This window comes from Ailuropoda melanoleuca, chromosome 16 (assembly GCF_002007445.2).
Source record: "Ailuropoda melanoleuca isolate Jingjing chromosome 16, ASM200744v2, whole genome shotgun sequence".
NCBI lineage: Eukaryota > Metazoa > Chordata > Mammalia > Carnivora > Ursidae > Ailuropoda > Ailuropoda melanoleuca.
Window position 1 is genome coordinate 31,096,748 of NC_048233.1, and position 12,868 is coordinate 31,109,615.

The 12,868-nt window shown below is 37.2% G+C and overlaps 1 protein-coding gene across 1 annotated transcript in view; it reads left to right on the forward strand.

Annotated features, from left to right (window-relative positions):
- Window positions 1-12,868, forward strand: part of C16H12orf40 (chromosome 16 C12orf40 homolog) — a 60,793-nt gene that overhangs the window by 23,276 nt on the left and 24,649 nt on the right.

Sequence of the window (12,868 nt, forward strand, 5' to 3'; positions counted from 1 at the left end):
GCCCCACATTGATTAATTTTTAAATGTTAAATGAGTCTTGTATTCTGGAGATAAACCCGACTTGGTTACAACGTGCTATCCTTGTTATGCATTCTTGGGTTTGATGTGCTAAAATTTTGTTAGGAATTTTTGCATTAATCTTTATGAGGGATATTATTTTCTGTGTTTCTTTTCTTTTGATATCTTTATCTGGTTTTGCTATTAGCCTAGTGTCGATGTCATAGAGTGAGTTGGGAAGTATCCCTCCTGTGTAATTTTCTGAAAGAGTTTATGTAGAATTGGTACAATTTCTTCCTTAAATGTCTGATAGAGTTCATCAATGAAGCCTCTTGGTATGGAGTCTTTTTTGGTGGGAATGCTTTTTTATTGTTTTGTGTTTTTTTTTTTCCTCTAATTTCCTTTTTTTTTTTTTTTTTTAACTGGATACGGGGTAGTCAGATTATTTTTTCTTTGAGTGAACTTTGGTAGTTTGTCATACGAAGAATGCATCTGTTTTATCTGTGTTGTAGAACTTATTGACTTAAAGTTATCCATAATATTCTCTTCTTATGTATTTAAAATTTTTAACATTTATAGTGATGTCTTTTCTCTCATTACTAATATAAATAAATTGTATCTTCTCCTTTCTTTTTCCTGGTCATTGTTTTAAATTTAAAACCAGTTGGCCTATAACATTATACTAGTTTCAGGTGTAAAATGTTATTAAGTATTTGTATACATTGTAAAATGATCATAGTAAGTTTAGTTACCATTTGTCACCATACCAAGTTAAAATTTTTTCTGTAATGAGAACTTTTAAGATTTACTCTTAGCAACTTTCAAGTATGCAATACAATATTATTGACTAATAATGACCATGCTGTGCATTCCCACAACTTATTTATTTTATAACTGGAATTTGTTTTACCTCTTGACCCACTACACTCACTCCCCAACTTACCTCCCCTCTGGCAAACACCAGCTTGTTCTTTGTATCCATGAGTTTTGTTTTGTTTGCTTGTTTTATTTTTTATATTCTATATATAAGTAAAACTGTATGGTATTTTTCTTTCCCTGTGTGGCTTATTTCACTTAGCATAATACCCTCAAGTTCCATCCATGTTGTCACAAATAGCAAGCTTTCATTCTCTCTCTCTTTTTTTAATTTATTCATTTGAGATAGAGAGACAGAGAGAGACACAGAACATGAGCAGGGGAGCGATCTCGGCAAAGGGAGAGGGAGAAGCAGACTTGTCGCTGAGCTGGGAGCCCGGTGCAGGGCTCTAGCCCAGGACCTGGATGGGGATCATGACCTGAGCTGAAGGCAGACGCTTAACCATCTGATCCACCCGGGCACCCCTTTTTCTTTACCTTCTTAATCAACATTTATGAGTAAAATAAAAAGTAGAGGAAACCGTGATTGATTCCCTGGAGTTTGTCCTGAGGCTAAATTTCTTTTCTTTTTATTTAAATTCAGTTAGCCAACATATAGTATATCATTAGTTTTTGATGTAGTGTTCAGTGATTCATTAGTTGTGTATAACACCCAGTGCTCATCAGATCATGTGCCCTCCTTAATGCCCATTACCCAGTTACCCCACCCCCCTCCCTTCCACAACTCTGAATTTGTTTCCTAGAGTTGAGTCGCTCATGGTTTGTCTCCCTCTCTGATTTCTTCCCATTCAGTTTTCCCTCCCTTCCCCTACAGTCCTCTGTGCTATTCCTTACATTCCACATATGAGTGAAACCATATGATAATTGTCTTTCTCTGCTTGACTTATTTCACTTAGCATAATACCCTCCAGTTCCATCCATGTCGATGCAAATGGTAGGTGTTCATCCTTTCTGATGGCTGGGTAATATTCCTTTGTGTATATATACCACTTCTTTATCCATTCATCTGTTGAAGTACATCTTGGCTCCTTCCACAGTTTGGCTATTATGGACGTTGCTGCTATGAACATTGGGGTGCATGTGCCCCTTCTTTTCACTACATCTGTACATTTGCGATAAATACCCAGTAGTGCAATTACTGGATCATAGGGTAGCTCTTATTTTTAATGTCTTGAGGAATCTCCATACTCTTTTCCAGAGTGACTGTACCAGTTTGAATTCCCACCAACAGTGTAAAAGGGTTCTCCTTTACATCCTTGCCAACATTTGTTGTTTCCTGTCTTGTTAATTTTGCCATTCTGACTGGTGTAAGGTGGTATCTCGTTGTGGTTTTGATTTGTATTTCCCTGATGACAAGTGATGTGAAGCATTTTTTCATGTGTCTATTAGCCATTTGTATGTCTTCTTTGGAGAAGTGTCTGTTCATGTCTTCTGCCCATTTCTTGACTGGATTATTTGTTTTCTGGGTGTTGAGTTTGATAAGTTTTTTATAGATCTTGGATACCAGCCCTTTGTCTGTTGTGTCAGTTGCAAATACCTTGTCCCATTCAGTGGGTTGCCTTTTAGTTTTGTTGACTATTTCCTTTGTTGTGCAGAAGCTTCTTATCTTGATGAAGTCCCAATAATTCATTTTTGCTTTTGTTTCCCTTGCCTTTAGAAATGTGTCTTGCAAGAATATGCTGTGGCCAGGTTTGAGGAGGTACGCCTGTGTTCTCCTCTAGGATTTTGATGGATTCCTGTCTGTCATTTAAGGTCTTTCATCCATTTTGAGTATATCATTGTGTATGGTGTAAGAGAATGGTCCAGATTCATTCTTCTGGATGTGGCTGTCCAATTTTCCCATATCTGGTCCATTTCTGGGGTCTGTAATCTGTTCCATTGATCTGTGTGTCTGTTTTTGTGCCAGTACCATGATGTCTTGATGATCACACCTTTGCAATATAGCTTGAAGTCAGGCATTGTGATGCCCCCAGCTTTGGTTTTCTTTTTCAACAATCCCCTGGCTATTCGGGGTCTTTACTGGTTCCATACAAATTTTAGTATTGTTTGTTCCAGCTCTGTGAAAAATGTCAATGGTATTTTGATAGAGATTGATTGAAAGTATAGATTGCTCTGGGCAGCATAGACATTTTCACAATGTTTATTCTTCCAGTCCATGAGCATGGAATGTTTTGCCATCTCTTTGTGTCTTCCTCAATTTCTTTCATAAGTATTCTGTAGTTTCTAGAGTACAAATCCTTTACCTCTTTGATTAGGTTTATTCCTAAGTATGGTTTTTGGTGCAGTTGTAAATTCCTTAATTTCTCTTTCTCCAGTCACATTGTTAGTGCATAGAAATGCAACTGATTTCTGTGCATTGATTTTCTATCCTGCCAAATTGTTGAATTGGTGTATGAGTTCTAGCAATTGTGGGGTGGAGTTTTCTGGGTTTTCTACATAAAGTACCATGTTTTCTACAAAGAAAGTTTGACTTCTTCTTTGCCAGTTTGAATGCCTTTTATTTCTTTTTGTTGTCTAATTGCTGAGGTTAGGACTTATAGTACTATGTTGAACAATAATGGTAAGAGTGGGCATCCCTGTCATGGTCCTGACCTTAAGGGAAAAGCTGTCAGTTTATCCCCTTTGAGAATGATATTTGCTGTGGGCTTTTCATAGATGGCTTTTATGATATTGAGGTATGTTCCTTCTAACCCTGTACTTTGAAGAGTTTTAATCAAGAAAGGAATGGCAAATATATTTTGTCAAATGCTTTTTCTGCATCAGTTGAGAGGATCATATGGTCCTTGTCTTTTCTTTAATTAATGTGATCTGTCATGTTGATTGATGTACGAATGTTAAACCACCCTTGCATCTCAGGAATAAATCCCACCTGGTCCTCTTGAATAATCCTTTTAAGGTACTGTTGGATCCTATTGGCTAGTATCTTGGTGAGTATTTTGGCATCCATGTTTATCAGGGGTATTGATCTGTAATTCTCCTTTTTGATGGGATCTTTGTCTGGTTTTAGAGTAAAGGTAATGCTGGCCTCATAGAATGAATTTGGAAGTTTTACTTCCATTTCTATTTTTTGGAAGAGCTTCAGTAGAATATGCATTATTTCTTCTTTAAATGTTTGGTAGAATTCTCCTGGGAAGCCATCTGGCCCTGGACTCTTGTTTTTTGGGAGGTTTTTGATTACTGCTTCAATTTTCTTGTTCAGATTTTATGTTTCTTCCTCGTTCAGTTTTGGTAGTTTATAAGTTCCAGGAATGCATCCATTTCTTCCAGATTGCCTAATTTGTTGGCATATAGTTGCTCATAATACGTTCTTTAAATTGTCTCTGTGTCCTTGGTGTTGGTCATGATCTCTCCCTTTTCATTCATTATTTTATTAATTTGGGTCCTTTCTCTTTTCGGATAAGTCTGGCCAGAGGTTTACTGATTTTATTAATTCTTTCAAAGAACTAGCTTCTAGTTTCGTTGATCTGTTCTGCCGTTCTTCTGGTTTCTGTTTCATTGGTTTCTGCTCTGATCTTTATTATTTCTCTTCTCCTGCTGGGTTTAGGCTTTATTTGCTGTTTTTTTTTTTTTTCTCCAGGTCCTTTAGGTGTAAAGTTAGCTTGTATATTTGGGATTTTTCTAATTTTTGAAAGAGGCTTGTATTGCTGTGTACTTCCCTCTTAGGACCACCTTTGCTGTATCCCAGAGGTTTTGAAACAATGTGTTTCCATTCTCATTAGTTTCCATGAATTTTTTAAGCTCTTCTTTAATTTCCTGGTTGACCCATTCATTCTTTAACAGGGTGCTCTTTAATCTCCAAGTGTTTGAGTTCCTTCTGAATTTCCTCTTGTGATTGAGTTCCAGTTTGAAAGCACTGTGGTCTGAATATATGCAGGGGATAATCTCAGTCTTTTGGTATCAGTTGAGACCTGATTTGTGACCCAGTATATGATCTATTCTGGAGAAAGTTCCATGTGCATTTGAAAAGAATGAGTATTCTCTTGTTTTGGGATCAAGTGTTCTGTATATATCTGTGAAGTCCATCTGGTCCAGTGTGTCATTCAAAGCCCTTGTTTCTTTGTTGGTCTTCTGCTAAGATGATCTGTCTATTGTTGTGAGTGAGGTGTTGAAATCTCCTACTATTAATGTATTATTATCAATATGTTTCTTTACTTTGGTTATTAATTGGTTTATATAATTGGCTGCTCCCATGTTGGGGGCATAAATATTTACAATTGTTAGATATTCTTGTTGGATAGACAAGAAGTATGATATAGTGTCACTCTTCATCCCTTTTACAGTCTTTGGTTTAAAATCTAATTTGTCTGATATGAGGATTGCTACCCAAGCTTTCTTTTGTGGTCCATTAGTGTGGTAAATTGTTTTCTACCCCCTCACTTTCAGTTTGGAGGTGTCTTTAGGTCTAAAATGAGTCTCTTGTAGAAAGCATATCGATGTTTCTTGCTTTTTTATCCAATCTGATACCCTGTGTCTTTTCGTTGGAGCTTTTAGCCCATTTACATTCAGAGTAACTATTGAAAGATATGAATTTGGTGCCATTGTCTTGCCTGTAAAGTCCCTATTTCTGTAGATTATCTGTTTCTTTCTCGTCTGTATTACTCTTGGGATCTCTCTTCATTTACAGTGTCCCTTAATATTTCTTCTGGGACTGACTTGGTAGTCACATACTCTTCAGTTTCTGGAAGCTCTTTATCTCTCCTTCCATTCTGAATGACAGTCTTGCTGGAGAAAGTATTCCTGGCTGCATGTTCTTCTCATTTAGTACCCTGAATATATCTTGCCAGTCCTTTCTGGCCCACCAGGTTTCTGTGGGAAGGTCTGATGTTATTTCCTCCATATGTAAGGAATGTCTTCTTCCTAGCTATTCTCAGGATAGCTTTTTTTTTCTCTAGGATTTGCAAGCTTCACTATTATGTGTCGGGGTGTTGATCTATTTTTGTTTATTTTGGAAGGGGTCTTCTCTGCATCTTGGACATGAATGTTTGTTTCCTTCCCCAGGTTAGGGAAATTCTCAGCCATTATTTGCTCAAATATACCTTTTAGCACTCTCTCTCTCTCTCTCTCTCTCTCTGTGTCTCTGTCTCTCTCTCTCTTTCTGTCTCTCCAACCCCTCTGGGACCCCAGTAATTCTGACAGCGGTTTGTTTCAAGGCATCATTAAATTCTCGAAGCCTTTCTTCATGGGCTTTGAGTTGTCTTTCTCTCTTTTGCTCAACTTCTTTCCTTTCCATTAGCCTGTCCTCTAGATCACTATTCTCTCTTATGCCTCATTGACCCTACCTATTAGAGCGTCCAATTTAGATTGCATCTCATTCATACCATTTTTAAGTTCGGCCTGATTAGATCTCATTTCTGCCCTTAGTGATTCTGTACTGTCACTTAGGCTTTTCTCAAGCCTAGCTATTAACTTTATAATTGTTACCCTGAATTCCATCTCTGCTCTCTTACTTACATTCCATATTGATTAGCTCTGTAGCAGAGAACATTGCCTCTGGTTCTTTGTTTTGTTGTGAATTCCTCTTTCTAGTCATTTTGCCCAGAGAAGGATGGGTAAGCGAATGAGCAGAGTCCAAAATATCAACTGCAACCCAAGCAAAATACACCCTAAACAAATCTGAAGTGATCAGAAGCCACAACAGAAAGAGCAAACAAAACCAAAATGAAATAAACAAAAAAAGGTGGTTGGGGAAGATACTCTAATCCCCCAGGGTGGACAAAAGAGGATGATCCACTTGTTCCTGATTGAACTTTGGTCTGTGTGTTACATCCCAAAATTGCAAAGAAAGCAAAGCGTGTGTTATATATGTAACACACACACACGCACATGCATGCACACACACACACATACACACACACAATAAAGTATATAATTCTAAATATAGAATATAAATATAATTATAAAAATTGTAAGTAGTAAATATATATATTTACTATGTGAATAGTAAATATAATAGTGAAAAAAAAAGACAAAAATGAAGCATATATCTGTAAAATGTAGATGTAAAAAGAAAAGTTAAAAAGCAACTTAAAACCACAGGTTGGTAAATTAAGAATCTAGCTGAAATGGGAAAAAGGTAGAAAAAAAAAGAAATAGAAAATTTTAGACTGAAAGATAAATGAGTCATGAGGAAATACCTGGAGCCCAATATACTATTTTCTGCTGGTGCGCAGTTCTACAGTTTTCTGGAATCCATACAGTTTTAGTTCAGCTGTTCTTCCAGTCTTTCTTCTGTGGGTGGGCCTGTTGCGCTGTTTCTCAGGTGTCTTTGCGTGGGTGGAATTGCACTGCTGCTTGTCGGGGGGTAGGGCTCAACATAAGCGGGTTGCCTGTGTGGCTTTTGTTCCCTGGAGGCTTTCCGCCCTTTTCAGAGGGTCAGAACAAAAATGGCCGTGTGGATCTCTGGCCCAGAGGCAAAAGATCCCCATCACCCCTCTTCAATAAACCCTCTGGGTCAAATATTCTCTACTTCTGTGTGTGCCAAACTCCACAGACTCCTGTGGTATGTGCGCACTGTGGTCCTCCTGGGGGGAGTCCCAGGGAACCGTCAGTGCCAGTGCTTTTTGTGTATTTGGGACTGTAAGTGCTTGTGGGATCGTGCGTGCCCCCTGCTCCACTGCTCCCGGGTCATGGCTGAATGTTGCCCTACTGTCCTTTCCATGGCCCTGAGAGCTTTTGCCTACCTGTGGGTGCAGCCATTTCACCCCTCCCAGTGGATGGTAAGCGGCCCACACGTACCAGTCCTCTTCAGGGTGCTCAGGCAAAGAGTGGTCTCCCCATGGGCCGGGCTTGCGGTTTATGATGACTGGAGCTGAGAGTCCCTCCTGGGCTCTCTGACCATAACCAGTTTCCTCGTTCCCCTGTTTGGGCACTCTACTGGTTCAGGCACCCTGGTTCATTCTGTGTCTCTTGGGATCCTGAGGCCACAATGACCCACCTAGAATTCTGCCCTTTGCATCCCCCAAGCCACTTTCAGAAAGGGATGTCTCTCACTGGAGCAGATTTCTGAGGGTTCTGATTTTGCGCTCTGGTGTTACATAACTTTCCAGTAGCCAGCTTATGGAGGCTCCCACCTTCTTCCATTTATCTTCCAATACTTCCCTGCAGATTCACGACTTTGCACATCTTACTTGCAAAAAACAGTTGCTTTTCTGCTTCTAGAGTTCCAGATATATTTTTCTTATATCTCAGGCTGATTTCTTGAGCGTTCATAATGGTTTGATAAGTATCCAGCTGACTTTGAGGGACCAGATGAAATGAGGTCCCTCCTCTTCTGCTTCCCCTTCTCATACTTTTTTAATGGTAATATTCAGTTACATAGACACACACACACACACACACACCATCTTCTTTATCCATTTATTTATCATTTATGGACACTTAGGTTGTTTCCATATCTTGACTATTATAAATAATGCTTCAGTGAACATTGGAGTGCATATATCTTTTTACTTTTCTCCCCCCTGATCATTCTGATAAAGAGACTAACCAATTTTATCTTCTCCATAATCTTTTAGTTTCACATATTTATCTTCTATTTTTTATTTCATTGCATTCTGCTCTTCAGTTCCTTTTGCCTGTACCTTTGGATTTAATTTAGTTTTTTTCTATTGTCTTAGGGTGAAAGCTGAGGTCATTGATTTGAAGTCATTTTTCTTTTCTAATTAGGTATTTTCACACTTTAAATTGTCCATTAACTACTCCTATTGCTATATCCTACAAGTTTTGATGTTTTAATTTTCATTCAAAGTCTTCCTAATTTTTCTTTTGATTTCTTTTTCAATCCATGAGTTATTTAGAAATTTGTTGTTTGCTTTCTAGAAATCCTAAGGCATTCCTGTACCTTTCTAAATTAATACCATTGTGGATAGGAAACATCCTTTGTATGATTTGAATCCTTTCAAATTTATTGAGACTTGTATTATGGTCAAGAGTATGGTTTACATTTAATGTGACAGTTTATATGGTTGGGTTTAAGTCTATTCTCTTGTTTTTTAAATTTTTTAACGATATTATTTGAGAGAAGAGAGAGAGAGCATGCACGAGCGTGGGGAAGGGGCAGAGGGAGAGGGAGAAGCAGACTCTATGCTGAGCAGGGAGCCCGATGCAGAACTTGATCCCAGGACCCTGGGATAATGACCTGAGCCAAAGGCAGATGCTTAACCGACTGAGCCACCTAGGCGCCCCTAAGTCTGTTCTCTTGTTTTTTATTTGTCCCTTATGTTTCCTTTTCATCTTTATCTGCCTTTATTTTGTTTGAGTGTTTTTTATGACTTAATTTACCCCTTTTGTTGGCTTATTAACTTATATCTGATTTTTTTCCAGTGGTTGCTTTAGCTTATAGTATATATTTTATCACAGTTTATCTTCAAGTTATACAACTTCACATATAGTATAATAACATAATAGTCCACTTTCTTTTCTCCATTCTGGCCTTTGTGTATATTCATATATTTTATTTATATATATATATGTTGTAGATCCAGTAATACATTATTGCTCTTTTTAAAGAGAGCTATAAGAAAACATATTTTTTTTATATTTAAGCACAAATTTACCATTTTTGGTGGTCTTGATGATTTTGTGTAGATCTAGATTTTCATCTGGTGACATTTTCCTTCAGTTCTAAACACTTTAACATTTTTTCTAGGATGGGTCTGCTAGTGATTAATCCTTTTATCTTTTGTATACCTGTCTTTACTCTTTTTGAAAGATGTCTTTTGACTTGCATTGTTTCTAACTAGAAATTTGCTGTCATTTTTATCTCAATGTCTGTATATACAATATATAATTTTTCTGTTGGACTCTCTGTCATGCACTTTCTGACATGGATTTTTATCCATTGATTAGGATGTTCATTTTCTTTCCATTTATTATGTTTTGGCTGTGTTGAGCTTCTTAAATCTGTGTACCTACTGTTTTTATCAAATTTGGAAACAGTTCAGCCATTAATTTTTAACACATTTTTTCTGATTTCTTTTTCCTCTTTGGGGACATTAAACTAAATGTCATTACATTAAATTAGTCCGTTTGAAGTTGTGTCCCAGTTTACTGATGCTTTGTTTATATATTTTCAATGTTTTTTCTGTGTGTTTCACGTTATATAGATTGTTTTATCTTCAAAATCACTAGTGTATCTTCTTTGATGGTCTCATCTACTCATAAATCCTGTTCAGTATGTTTTTCATCTCTCTAAGTTTGATTTAACTTTTCTTTATATCTTCCATGCATTTATTTCAACATGCTCAGTCTTTCCTCTCTCTTCTTGAATATATGGAATATAGGCACGATAACTTTTTTTAATGTCTTTGTCCACAAATACTGTCATTTGTGTCATTTCTTGGTCTGTTTCTAATAAATGATTTTTCTTTTCATTATGGCCTGTACTTACTGCTTCTCTGTATTCCTGGTAATTTTGTTTGGATTCTGTAAATTCTGAATTTCATATTTTTGGTGTCTGGAGATTTTTGTATCCCTATAAATCACCCTAAGCTTTGTTCTAGATACAGTTTAGTTATTTGGAAATACTGTGATACTTTGTTAAGCAGGACCAGATATGCTTTTAGTCTGCGGTTAATTTTGTGGCCTGCTGAGGCAATACCCTTCTGAGTACTCTGTGATTCCCTTTGAATTATGAGGTTTTCCACTCTGGCTGATGGGAACACCAAATTTTCCCATCTGTATGTGAATTCCTGGACTTGTTCCATCTTATCCTGTTAGATATTTTATTCTCCTCCCCACCCCCAGCCTTGGGTATTATTTCTTCATATGCATGTGCTGATCAGTACTTAGCTGAAGATTTGAGAACTCTCCGTAGATCTCCAGAGTGCTCTGTCTTTGAAGGACTCTCCTAATGATACTCTGCCTTGTGAAATCTAGCCTCTGTATTTTTTCTGAACCCCCAGCTCTGTTTTCTCAACAAGGGGAATCTGTGAGCTCTTACTGGGTTGTCCCTTTGTATTCTGTGGCTTGTATACTTTCTGCAGGCAGTAAGCTAGGAGCAGTCATAGGGGTCACCTCATTTGCTTTCTTTCTCTCTCAAGAATCATTATCCTGTTCTACCTGATGGTCCATGTATGAAAACTTTTATCTCATATATTTTGTCCAGTTTTTTAATTGTGCCAGTCAGGAGGATAAGTCGAGTGTCTCTTGCTTCATATTGGCTAGTTGGAAGTTTTGAAACTTAATGTTCACCTAGCAGTCAAACTGATATTTTTCAAGGCAAAAAGCAAGCCAATTTTACTTTTGTATTTAGAAACTTTCAGTGTTTCTTAGTGTTCTTTTAAAAAATAAAGCTCTGGGGTGCCTGGGTGGCACAGCAGTTAAGCGTCTGCCTTCGACTCAGGGCATGATCCTGGCGTTATGGGATCGAGCCCCACATCAGGCTCCTCTGCTATGAGCCTGCTTCTTCTTCTCCCACTCCCCCTGCTTGTGTTCCCTCTCTCGCTGGCTGTCTCTATCTCTGTCAAATAAATAAATAAATAAAATCTTTTAAAAAAAATAAATAAAAAATAAAGCTCTATTCATATGACCGAGTAATTCTACTACTGGGTATCCAAAGAAAATTAAAACACTAATTCAAAAAGATGTGTGCACCCCTATGTTTATTGCAGCATTATTTACAATGGCTAAATTATAGAAGCAACCCAAGTGTCCCATCCATAGTGGATAAAGAAGAAGTATATATATACAAAGGAATATTACTCAGCCATAAAAAAATGAAATCTTGCCATTTGCAACAATATGAATGGATCTAGATAGTATAATGCAAAGTGAAACAAGTCAGAGAAAGACAAATACCATATGATTTCACTTTTGTGGAATTTTAAAGTAGATGAACAAAGAAAAAAGAGACAAAAAATCAGACACTTAAATTTAGAGAATGAACTGGTGATTACCAGAGGGGAGGTGGATGCGGGGGGGTGAGTGAACTAGGTGAAGGGGATTAGGGGTACACTTATCATGATGAGCACTGAGTAATGCATAGAAGTATTGAATCATTATATTGTATACCTGAAATTAATATAATACTGTATATTAATTATGCTTGAATTAAAAATACTAAGTTCTGTATAATCTGGGCCCTTTTAAGACTTAGGTCATAGGTTTTCCTTCACTGATTCTATTCAATCTTTCTTTTTTGTTGTTGTTGTTAGATTTTATTTATTTATTTGAGAGAGAGAGTGAAAGGGAGCACAAGCTGGGGGAGGGGCAGAGGGAGAAGCAGACTCCACCCTGAGCAGAGAGCCCAACTTGGGGCTCCACCCCAGGACTCTGGAACCATGACCTGAGATGGAGGCAGACACTTAACCGACTGAGCCACCCAGGCACCCCTGTTCTTTTTGTTCCTCAAATGTGTGGCAAATTTTGTATTTGTGCTTATTATTCTGTTCCCTTGGAGTATGCTTACTCCTTTCTTCACATGTTTAACCATTCTGTGTCTTTCATTTACTTATCCCTTCCTTACTAGGGACTTTACTGACCACACTGAGATAGGACTTCTAACACAAGTTATTCCATCATATGATCTTGTAGCATCTATAAAGGCACAGTAATTATCTTTTTTATTTGTTTATTTCTGTATTTCTTTTATCCTTTCTACTTATTAATGGTTAATTATTTGTTATTTTCCTTAACTAGAATATAAGCTGTATTGTCTCCCTAACACATAATAGGCATACATTAAATATCTGTTTAATATACATAGATAAGTCTTTCTTTACATTTTTAAAAAAAATTTAGAGTAATGAAAATTTCTCTGGTGTTAGTGTTGTATATTGCATACTATAGGTTACGCCTTTTGGTATAATAGCATTATATTGTCCAAAACACCAGAGAGACCTATGTTGATTAACAGTGTAGGATCGTGATCTGTGAACATTCCTGGATAAAACATCTCTCTCTCCTTAATAGCAAATTGAATTCTTTTATTTCTCTGTCCACAACACATTATGGTATAGTGTCTGGAACACAACAGGTGTACCTGCTTGTTAGGTAT